This window comes from Pinus tabuliformis, chromosome 7 (genome assembly GCF_031772625.1).
Source record: "Pinus tabuliformis cultivar Carrire ecotype Pingquan chromosome 7, CPIR1, whole genome shotgun sequence".
NCBI classification, from domain to species: domain Eukaryota; kingdom Viridiplantae; phylum Streptophyta; class Pinopsida; order Pinales; family Pinaceae; genus Pinus; species Pinus tabuliformis.
Window position 1 is genome coordinate 1922716066 of NC_142293.1, and position 11710 is coordinate 1922727775.

The window sequence follows — 11710 nt, forward strand, 5'->3', positions numbered from 1 at the left end:
TTACAAGGTAAAGCAAGCTGTTGATGATGGGAGGATCATGTTGCTGTAGTATAATTCGACAGAGGAGCAAGATGTTGACATTTTGACAAAGACATTGTCAAAGTGTAAATTCGAGTTCCATAGAGACAGGATCGGGGTGGAAGATAATCCATTTCTTGTTGAGAGGGAGTGTTGAAATGTGGCAACAAGAATATTCCAATTTAATTTGTCCTTGAATTAAATTGTGAATTAAAATTGAATTTAGTCTTAACAACTACTTGGAAATAATTAATTAATTAATTTTAAATTAATTAGTTGGAGAAATTCAAGTTAGAAGTCTTTCTGAAGTCATGCAAGAGTTATCCCTTAAATTAAGGAAATAAGAATGAGTTATATTTGAATTGTAATTAGTTAACTCAGTTTACTGAGTTAAGTCCAGTTAAATTAGTTCCAAATTGTTTGAGGAACTAATAGAGAGTTAACAGTCAGTTGATGCATGCATGCACTCAACTAGTGTACTACAATTAACTGAAGATTCTCTCATCAGAAACTCATGCATGTCTATTCTGAGAAAGATCCAGTGGAGATTAAAGTCAAGGATAGTGTACTATCAGTTGCATGTGTTTTCTTATAAAGAAAACTCATGCATGCAGTGAAGGTATCATTCCTTGAGGGTTGCACAGTTTTGACAGTGTGTGAGATCAAAGTGTTTTGCTTGGTGAGGTGAGAATCATCCCAAAGAAACAATGCAAGGAAATAGGAGCTTGGATGGCAGAGAGGAAGGCTGGAGAGAAGCCAAGTTTCCCTGTGAGCATCTGTGAGGTTTGCACTGAGAGCTGGCAAGCTGTGAGAGCTAAGGCTTTGTATAATTCCTATATATTTCCACCTTGTATGATAATACATATAGTGGGGTTTTTAGCTAAGGCTTTCCCCAAAGTATTTTCATGTGTATTGTGCATTGATTCTTCTTCTTCTGGTTATATTGTTTAGCTCGATCTTTAAACTTCCGTAAATTGATAGTAGAAGTAGGTTATAATATTCTACTTTGATTTATATTGCATTATCGGGTTAAACTACATTAGATTTTCTACACCACCTTCCTAGCCTCACTCGTACCGTGACACAACCCTAAGATAACTGTCCACATGGCTTGAGCTATCTTCTTTCTGGAAAGGTGAGGTGTGATGTGATCCTTAACTCCTTCAAGGATTATTCTTCTGGCCTTTGCGTTCTTCTTGTTATGTTGGGCCTGCTATTGAGGATTTGCTGGAGCAGTTGGTGGACTCTCCTCAAATCTCGAACCCAAGTATGGCATGCTCTAACTCGAATTGCTCAAAAACACCCTTGCGCAAGCCTGCTAGAGAAAACACCCACACACTTGATTTCACGAGAAATGATTGCGCTCTTGTGGAAATTGTGCACCCTACACTGTAGTTATCACTCGCTTATGAGGAAAAAATATACTACTTTCTGGTCTTCAATCAGTCCGTAGATATGATACCATGTTAGTTTTCTAATACCCAACAACTAATTTGAACAATATTTGGAGATACAAGAACTAGAAATTGAACTGTGAAATTCACTGATAAAATATATTGAGCATTGTAATGAAATTGTAGCAGAAAATAATTTTATGAAGGTAGAAGCACACAATTAACAAAACACAAGAAATACTGAGGAAATCCCCTATATTTTCCTTAACCTTGATATTTGATTATGAAGCTTATTTAACTTCTTTATGTTCTTTAGTTAGATCTTTTCATCAAACAATAATAATAACAATAAATGACACAAATATTAGGCTCTGAGTCAGGGCAAAACCCCTCCTAGGGGAAAACCCAAAATCTCTTCTCTTCTTAGCATCTGCTTCAAATGACATACACAGACCCAAGTCCTTCTCCTAGTAGTAAGTCAACCCTTCTTCAAGTCCTTTTTTTTGCACCAAATTTCAACACACTACAACTTCGACCTGCCAGTTTCGATACTGCTTCTTAACTTGCAAATTCAACCCTGCAATTTTGGTCTTGCAACTTCCAAGAAAACCATAGATCAGTCTCCTCTTGAGACCTTTCTGGACCAAGACATCTCCTCTTAAGATCAATGGGGTCTACATAGAGTATCCTTCCTTCCAGCTACAAGACGTTGCACTTCATCATACTGCAACATGGACCTACAATTTTGGCCTCTTCCTACAACTCAGAAACCATAGGATTTTGCATGTGCGAGAGAGATAGAGCCCAAAACAAGATATTTCTGTCATTTCTTTTCCCAGACCTTTGCTCTACTTTTTCGCTTCTCCTAGCTACAAATCGAACTTCTTCTTGTGATATCAAACTTGTGGAGTGAGTGTGTCCCAAATGAAATCGAACTTCTTATTGTGATATCAAACTTGTGGAGTGAGTGTGCACCAAATGAGGTCGATTTGCTTCTTTAGATAGTCTTTTCAAGGGCTCGAATTCCCTCCTTTAGGCTGACTTGATGTTGCCAAGGTCGACTTCTACTTTGGAGCTTCCAAGACTTTCTAGACTAAAAAAAAATTCTTTTTACAAATACATTTTGCTTGGAAGGGTCTTATAAACATGATGTTGACTCTTTTGACTTAAGACAATAAATCCTAAGACCTAACAAACCCTAGAAGCACGAAGAGCAAGCTTTTACCTAGAAGACCATCAATAATGAGCATGAAGCTTGTTGACCACTCCATGTCAACTACCATATAGCGATACACTTTTTTGCAAAGGGATTCCATCTTGTTCAAGCATTCATATCATTCTAGATTCATCATCACCAGTTGTTAGTTTGTCAGAGTTGTAAACCCAATCTGCAAAATGTTAATGTAAATGATGTTAGTAAGAGTTCAAATGTTATTATCTTATGTAAAAAATATTTTAGTGCATGGTCCCTCATACTTAGACACCTTGATTAAGATATTCGAGGGTGGAAAAAATATTAAATCCCCTCAAGTGTCAATTAATTATTTTTTCTGGCAAAAAAAATTAAAATTCAAAGCCAAAAATTTAATTAATTACAGTCAAAATTAAAATCCTAGAGAAATTAAATTTTCCAAGTGGAAAAATTCGTGGATATCAAGGAAATTAATTTTTGGAGGTCCCCCACCAAGGGAATATTGAAAATTTCAAGAAAAATTGGACCCTTAGGCTTTGGTGGTTAAGTCAAAGTAGTAAACTAGCTCAAAATAATTATTTTTGAGCTAATAAAAAATGATGTTGTTTTTTTTTTGAGAAATTTGAAAAGTCTTAAAAAAAAAAGATTTTCGACGGTAGAGATTAAAAAATGATCAAATATTTATCAACGGTCGAGATTATTTTGACAGGGATCAAACCAACTAGTTGTTATTTTCTACTTGCAGGATTTATCTATAAATTAAAAGTCATTTGCTTTTAAAAAAAGAGAGATTTTTTTGTAAAGAAGCTTTAAGTCAGGATCTATTGTAATTCCTTTTGGAAATAATAGAAAGACTTTGGGGTTTATTCACAGTGGTGTTACTCTTCTGCCTCTTGTGTTAAATTTTGGATCATGTTCTTAATGCTCCATTGAATAATATTCTAGAAGTTATTTTTTCTTGAGCTATTGAGTGGATTAACTATTTGCACATATATCTTGCATTAGTTACTGTGTTTACAAATGCATTATAACTTTATTGATCTAGCAGATATGTTTAGATCTTTAGGGTTATGATGTTTATCTAGCCCCTATTGATCTAATAACTTGATCTTTAGTGTGTAGAGATCTCAAGGATTCAGATCTAGGGCGTGAGGGGAAGTCTTCGGTTGGACCAACCAACTCCCATGACAAGAAAGCTTAAGAGTCCACTTTGTTAAATTACAGGCCTTATTTGACGATTGGTTTTGTAGATATCTTGTCTTATTTCTCACACATTTAAATTATTTTACTCATCTATTTTTATTTATTGTGCATTTAACGAATAGATATGCTTATAAGAGCCATAAATCATTGTGAATATTGTAAAATATAAATTTGTAGATAATTTTATTTTCTAACCCTTGTGTGTAGCTAGGGTTTCAGGGTTTATTTTGTTTTTTTTGTATATATTGGGGTTTTGGGCTCTTATAATTTTAAATTTTGTAGGTGAACTTCAAGCTAAATCTGAAGGATTTCAACCCTTGGAAAAATTTTATATGTTTTCTGGAGCTGGATCTAGACCTAGGAAGGTAAGATACACCCACTATTGCTCCTCCAAGCTCAATGCTAAATCTCAAGAAGAGAACGTCAACCTTTAATGGATTTTTTTTGTGATCTAACCTTTGCTTAGGATCTAACCTTTGCTCTAAAGGAGGTGAAAGTTTTAGTATGTTTGATATATTTGACATTTGACATTTTATTGCTATCCTAAAACATAGTTTATGTTCATCAATAACCATTGAAATATAAGTGACATAAACAATTTTGGGAATTGTTTGCATTGCTTTCTTTAGTAAAATAAGAGGTATTTAATGTGCAATTATTGACATTGGTGAAGTTGGATGAGAGGACTAACGCTTGTTGTCTTATAAACTCATTCTCTTTGCATATTAAATGTGCTGTAACTAAATCTAACCCTCTGGTGTCATAAAAATTTATCCATTGTTGTTATAAAATTGGAGAACAAGTGACTTAAAGGCTATTGTTTGTTGCATATTGTGAATAGGACAACTAACATTAAAGTGAGCGCATTGTTGGGTTATTGTCACATTGTTGCTATTTGTCTCAAGGGCACTAGCACATCCTTGCCTTATCTATTCTCAAAAGGTTTCAGGTTCACTCTTTAAAAGCACATTCGTCTCATAATCTAATAATCCAGGTTTCCTAAGTAAATAATTTAAGTAATTGAATAACATTCAAACTTTGGTAAATAAGTGCTCTCATACTGCCATATCTTTCGTTGGAATATCAATAACTTAAAGACCTTATTCTTGCTTCAAATTGAACATCTATTAAAATAAATGATCTTTCCTAATTAGAATAAATAACATTGATAATCTTTTGGTATCATTGTCTAATAATCATTGGCTAAGTGCTCTAATTGTCATTTGACTTGTAATTCATGTGTTAAGTGGATATTCTTTTTTGAACTCTATATTTGTGAATCATTCATTGGCATCTCTTGTTCATTTTGGCACTTGTTAACATTCTCTTGTGGTTAAGGATTGTCCCTTTATTTCCATTAATGAGTACTTATCATCGTGATTGAAGAATAATTTTAATTGAAGTACTTAATCATTAAGAAAGTCTTAGCCTATGACTCACTCATCATCCATTGCATTGCATCCTAGGATTAGTTGCATTAATAACTTACATCCAAGAATAAGCTTGGTTGACAGACCTCTAGGGAAACCCTTTTCATTCAGCTTGAGGGGCTTATCAATTCTTCGATGGTTAACACTATGTCCTTACAGTGATCAGAGCCATAGTCTTTGCAGCACTGGAAGCATCAAGTGATAGGAGCCTAACAAAATGTATCGTTAATCAAGGCCTTGTTTGCTTCCTGTTGGCCTCCTTCCCATAACCTACCTTGGATCCTAGCTTCATAACAGTGAAGGGAAGGTCACACATAGACTAGGCATCTAGCTAAAATAAACCAAAACTCTTGCATTTCACTATGTTGTAAGGTTTGCATCTGAGTCACACATAGACTAGACATCTAACTAAAATAAACCAAAATTATTGCATTTTACTATGTTGTAAGGTTTGCATCTCATATAGGCTAGAAAATCATCCATTAAGCCTCAGTTCTCCAACTGGTCACTTGGTCTCAATTTTATAAAGTAAGAGTGTTGACTCCATAAGGCATTAGTCTCAATTACAAAATCATTCTAATCCTTAAAACCTTGCTAGATTTAACCAAGTAACTAGGCCATTCAACTGTGTCTCTTGGACTTGTTGGTTCCCAACTTGTACTTCATCATCTCATTTCCACAGGGTCTACACCCCATAGCCTACTATTGGGAGACAACTAAAACTAAGAGGTTGGGTATCAAGGTGACAACCCCTGACTTGAGTTGTTGTCGCATGCTTGTACAATTTGAGCGACAACATTTTTGGCGCCATTGTCGGGGACCAATTTATTAGACCTCGGCTTTGTGGCATTCGTCTTAATCGTCTTTTAATTTTCTCATCATTCCTTATATCTCTTCATCTCCTTATCATTTTCCTTCCACTAATCCTTTCATCTTCTTATCTGCACCTTTAACACCTAGACATTTTGGTTGGTTTTCTGTTTGGGTGGCGACTCCACTTATTCATCCATAATTTCTTAGACAAGAATCCCTCTTTGATATCCATTTGCTTCTCCCTGACTAACCTTTTGGTTTTTTCCTTTTGGATCATGGAGCTAGATTCATGTTCAAGTGGCGACTCCACTTCTTTCATTTCTTATAAGAATTTCTGCTAGAAGCTCACTTCTTGTGGATCTCTTGATTTTCTTGAGTAAGGATCTCTCTCTCTAGCATCCATTTTGCCTCTCCTTTTCCCTTTGAGAAAGACATCATAGACTTGTTCGCCCCTTGTAACTTTGCTAACATTCAAGGTTATCCAAATGACCTTCCTACAATGGCCTTGATAAGTTGCCTACTTTCCAAGGTAATAATGTGGTTAGTGCTACGACTCATCTAAAATATTTTAGCTCTTGGTTGGGTAAATATGCTAGAGGTGCTCACTATAATCATGAATATGTGAATATGGTTTGGATTGGTTTATAGAAATGCCTAATAATTCGTTTAATTCATTGCAATCGATTATTAATGGCTTTAAGGACAAGTATGGAGACAAGAGAGAAGAAAGACATATGGTTAAAGCTATCAACGTCATAGAGAAGAAAGAAAATGAAACCATATAGGAATTTAATAAGAGGTTTAATGGTATTATTAAATAATTACCTCAAGATTATAGATCTCTTGCCATGTCTCTTTCGGATTTTTATATTGATGCCTTTGATGTTGATACTTCTTATGAGTTGAGGCAAGCTAAAACTAATGATTATAAGGCTGCCCAAGTTTTAGCTGAGGAAATTGAAAAGGATAAGAAAGCATTTGGGAAGTTTGAAATTCCAGGTTTTGGTGATGGTCCAAGTAAATCTAAAGAATCTAATGAATCTGATGATGACCCTATGCAAAAATTGATGCAGAAACTTGAAAGCATGGAACTTAATAAAAAAATGTTAATATATAATCATGCTAAGGAAATAAATACCTTTCAGGCTAGGTTGGTCCATATGGAAGGATTTCATTTACAATTTCTAAACTAGAAATAATAATAATCGAAAGAATAATGCCCGTAGAAGAAATGCCCATATAATGAGAAAAAACCACCAAATCCACTTTAGTATGCCAATCTTGTGGATGAAGCTCTACCTTATTTTAGAGCCTGTAATGCTCTTCATTAAGAGGCTAATTTCCATGTTGTCAAAAGAATCATAGATAATGGAATGGTAGGGACGAGCAATCAAATTGATGTTGTTGGTAAGGAATATGATTTCCTGTAGAAGATCACGAACATCCTCAGACGATTAAGGACATACAACTCAATTATACACAAAGGATTCAGAACATGGAAGTTAACCAGATCAATTTTCAAAATAGGATAGAAGCCATGGAAGTAGATCATGAAAAATAAATGAGCTCCATGCAACACTGTTTACTTTTCATGGGAGCAAAAAATGCTAAGGAAATGGAAACCATGAAAGCTAATCATGACAAAGAAATTAGCTTTATGCAAAATTGCTTGATGGCCATGATAGTGAATAATGATAAAGTGATAAAGGCTATGGAAGAAATTCATGCCAGGGAAATTAGTGCTATGAAATTCAAGTATTCTAATCATACGATTGATATTCAGAATAAGTTGGAAAAAATGGAAATATCACATGTACAGATGTTCCAACTCATGTAAGATAATAAAGAAACAACAACAAATCATAAGCCTCCCTGTTCACTGCAGCGAGTTCCATCATATTATGAGGAGGTCATTTGTTCCATTGAAAAGTGGCTAATTGAAGGTGACTTGGATAAAAGGAAAATTGAAAAGGATCAAGTTATAACTATTGGGAAAAATCAAGAAATCAACCTTAGTCATAACACTTGTGGCACTGATCCATCATTCACAACAGAACAAATGGAGAATGAAGAAAGGCATGTTATAAAATTGTTTGATGCTACAAATTTTCCACCTAAGCATTTCCATGATCAAGTAGGAAGTTTTACTTTGATCACATCATCATCAACACCATGGCCTACTGAGAAGAAAAGAAAAAAGCAGAAATTAAGAAGGAAGAAACTTGATAAACCTTATGCTCATGTACAACACAACATTGAGATGGGTCAGAGTCCTAAAATCCTCAGAATTGCACATGGAACATCAGAGGAACAACCCAGTAATCTGCATGAAAGTCAGAAGACGATCAATATGCACTATGTTGAAGACATCTGATGCCATGGGGCATCTCTGTATTGTATTTCTAACCCTACTCCTTGTCATTTATTTCTATAGTTAAAGTAGTTTTCATTTCAACATTTTGTTTCATAGATAAAAACCTCATTAGATTTACGATTCCTGTTAGTAGAATTGTTACTAGTAACAAAGATTTTATGTATTTAATGTTATATGATGATTTTTGGATTATATTTGGATGGACACTACTTATATGAATTTGTGTTTCTTGGGTGCAGATTATGGATTCTCACATTCCTTCAGTGAAGCAACATGTCCGCAAGTAGAGTCATATGTTGACTAATCCATGTCAACTACCTTATAGCAGTGCAACTTTTCGTAAAGGGATTCCATCGTATTCGAGCATTCAGATAATCTTGGATTCATCATCATTAGTCGTCAATGTTTTAGAGTTGTAAACTCATTCTGCAAAATGTTAATGTAAATGATGTTAGTAAGACCATGTATGTATGTAACACCTAGGTAAGCCTATTATCTTGGTGATGAATTTCATCCTAGGATGTTTTTCGTCTCACTGACTCATTTTTGTTTATGAACAAAGATGATCAACGAAGTTTTTCCCTCCAGCCTCACCCCAAAGCTAAGGTGAAATTTTGTTAAAACTGACAACTAGGGCCAAACTCCATGGGTCACCTTATTTATGGCATGTGATATTTTTCTTGGATTCTGCGAGAGGTGTAGTATTGATCTAAAGATCATCCGATTCTGACATGTATATATTGGAGATATGAATTTATTTATATTATTGACAATTTTTCAAGGTCGGCCAACGAGCAAAACACTCATTTTCACCCCCAACTTAACCTCAATGTAATATAAAAGGAGGAGACCTCATGGCATTATTTCACCATCTCATCCTCTCACATCTATCTCTCCTCTCTAAATTTGGGTACGCATATTTGGGCATCTCTCTCACACGTGCGAAGGAGGAAGACTCTCTGTTTAGGGCAACATTGACCAAGCTTGAACAAGGTGCAGAAGTGCTATTTTGATAGCGTTGACCAACGCTGACCTCTTCTTGTTTGCAGATTGGGTTAGGATGCCTCTCCTTGGTAGGATGCAGTTTTGGACAGCCACTTTGACCCCACTTTGACCCCGCATTGACCAACGTTGACTATCCTAGGAATGGTCGCAAGCTTCACTGTAGTTGACCAATGTCTAATTGGGATTTTCGGACTGTTTTAGGCTGATACATCTTGCTGTTGGAGGCCGAGTTGACTGAGATTTGACCGAGGTTTATTGAAGGTCAAATTTGACCTGCTTGACCATCGTTGACTTTGCTTGTTAGGTTTTGTTGTTGCTGTCATAAAATATCATATTTGTATATTTGTACTACCTCTCTCTCTCTACTGAACTATTGAAGAATATAAGAAGAATTGATTAAGGGTTTCCCCACATTGGGGGTTGTCCCTGGCCGATGCCACATATTGTGTCCTCTTGTCTTGGCTTGTCTTCTACTATTTATGTTTATGTTCTATCTACATTTTACTATCATGTTGATGTGATTGCTAAATTGGATATTGATATTGGGCTAATAAGAAAATTGAAGTAAATTTCTCTTAAGCATAGAACATACCAAAATTAACATGGTTTCAGAGCTGAGGTGAAGATAAATCCCAAGCAAGAGTGAAAGAGAAATCACCGAATAAAGTTGGACAAGGACAAAAGGCTCAATGGGTTCCTTATCCCACTTCTCGGCTGATGACAAGCTCCATGAAAAGTCTGACTATCACGGATGGTATATGTCTCTTGATCTAACATTGGAAGGACAAAAAGTGTTGGACTATGTGAAGGGTAAAATCCCTGAGCCTCCATCAAATGCATCGGCTGCTACAAAGAACAAGTACACCAAGGCTGAAGTCAAAGCGAATAATATTATTAGAGATTCCATTGACAAGCGTTTGGTGGCCTACATCTCCAATTTGAACACCTCCAATGAGATCTACGACATATTGGTAAGCATGTTCAAGGTTAGTGATGCAAATCAAATTTTGTTTCTCAACAATAAGTTGAAGGATATTAACAAGGGAAAGGACGAGGATATTTAATCCTACTTCTTAAGGATCACTGAGATCAAGAATGATCGATTGGAGAAGTCATTCCTGACTGGGAACTTACTATCACTACCCTTGGAGGGCTCCTACCCGAGTGGTATATATTTAGAACCACTATTCTCAATAATGATCGAATTCCGGGATTTGAAGAATTGATGTCAAGATGCATTCAAGAAGAAAAAAGAATAGTGGAGCAAGAAATGCCTTCTAATAGAGGCAACCCCACTGCTTTCTTCGCTCATGCCAAAAGGAGAAATAATGCAGGGTCTAAAGGTCATTTCAATGGAAAACCCAGATTTAAGGGTGGAAGGAAGAGTAGGTGCTTTGTTTGCAATAAGTTTGGCCACTATGCAAGGGAGTGTACAAATAGAAGGGACACATCACATGATGATGATCAGAATCACTCCAGAGGAAACTTCAACAACCACAATCAAAGGAATGGCAGGCTCAATGGCAAAGGAAAAAGGAATGCGGGACATCATGGAAATGGTCAACCCTCCAAGAAAGCAAGGAACTCCAGGTATGAAGAATCAAATGTTTTTAACAATAAGCAAAATGATTATTATCTTATATCGGCCCTCTCCATTACCTCTCCTCCGGACACTTTGGGGAATTGGATTATTGATAGTGGTGCTTCAAGGCACTTCATTGGATACAAGGAAGCTCTCTCTAATTTGACAGAGAAAGAGATAAACTTGGAGATTATTCTTAGAGACAATGCCACCTATTCCGTAAAGGGTGTCAGGAATGTTACCCTTTAATTGAATCAGGGTAACACGTTCATTTACAAGAAGTTCTATATGTACCTGATCTCAAGAAGAACCTAGTGTCTGTTTCGGAAATGGAAGAAAAAGGTTACAAGGTGGCATTCATCGATGGAAAGGTACGTGTTTGGAAAAGGAATTTTAAAGATTCTTTTACTCTTGTGTTCCGGGTTGACACTTTGTATCAAGTTGGAGGAAGTCCATTGGGGGCCATGTCTTGTGACACATCTCTATAATCTGAACTATGGCATCGAAAGTTTGCCCATCTTCATTATAAGGCTCTTTACGATGTAAGATAGATGGTGACAGCTATGCCTGAATTCAAAGTAGAGCATGAAGGTTTATGTGCGGGATGTGCCGAGGTAAAACTTACAAGGGTACCATTCCCCTCAAGTAATAGAAAGACCACTAATATATTGCAGTTGATCCTCTCCGACATATCTGGTA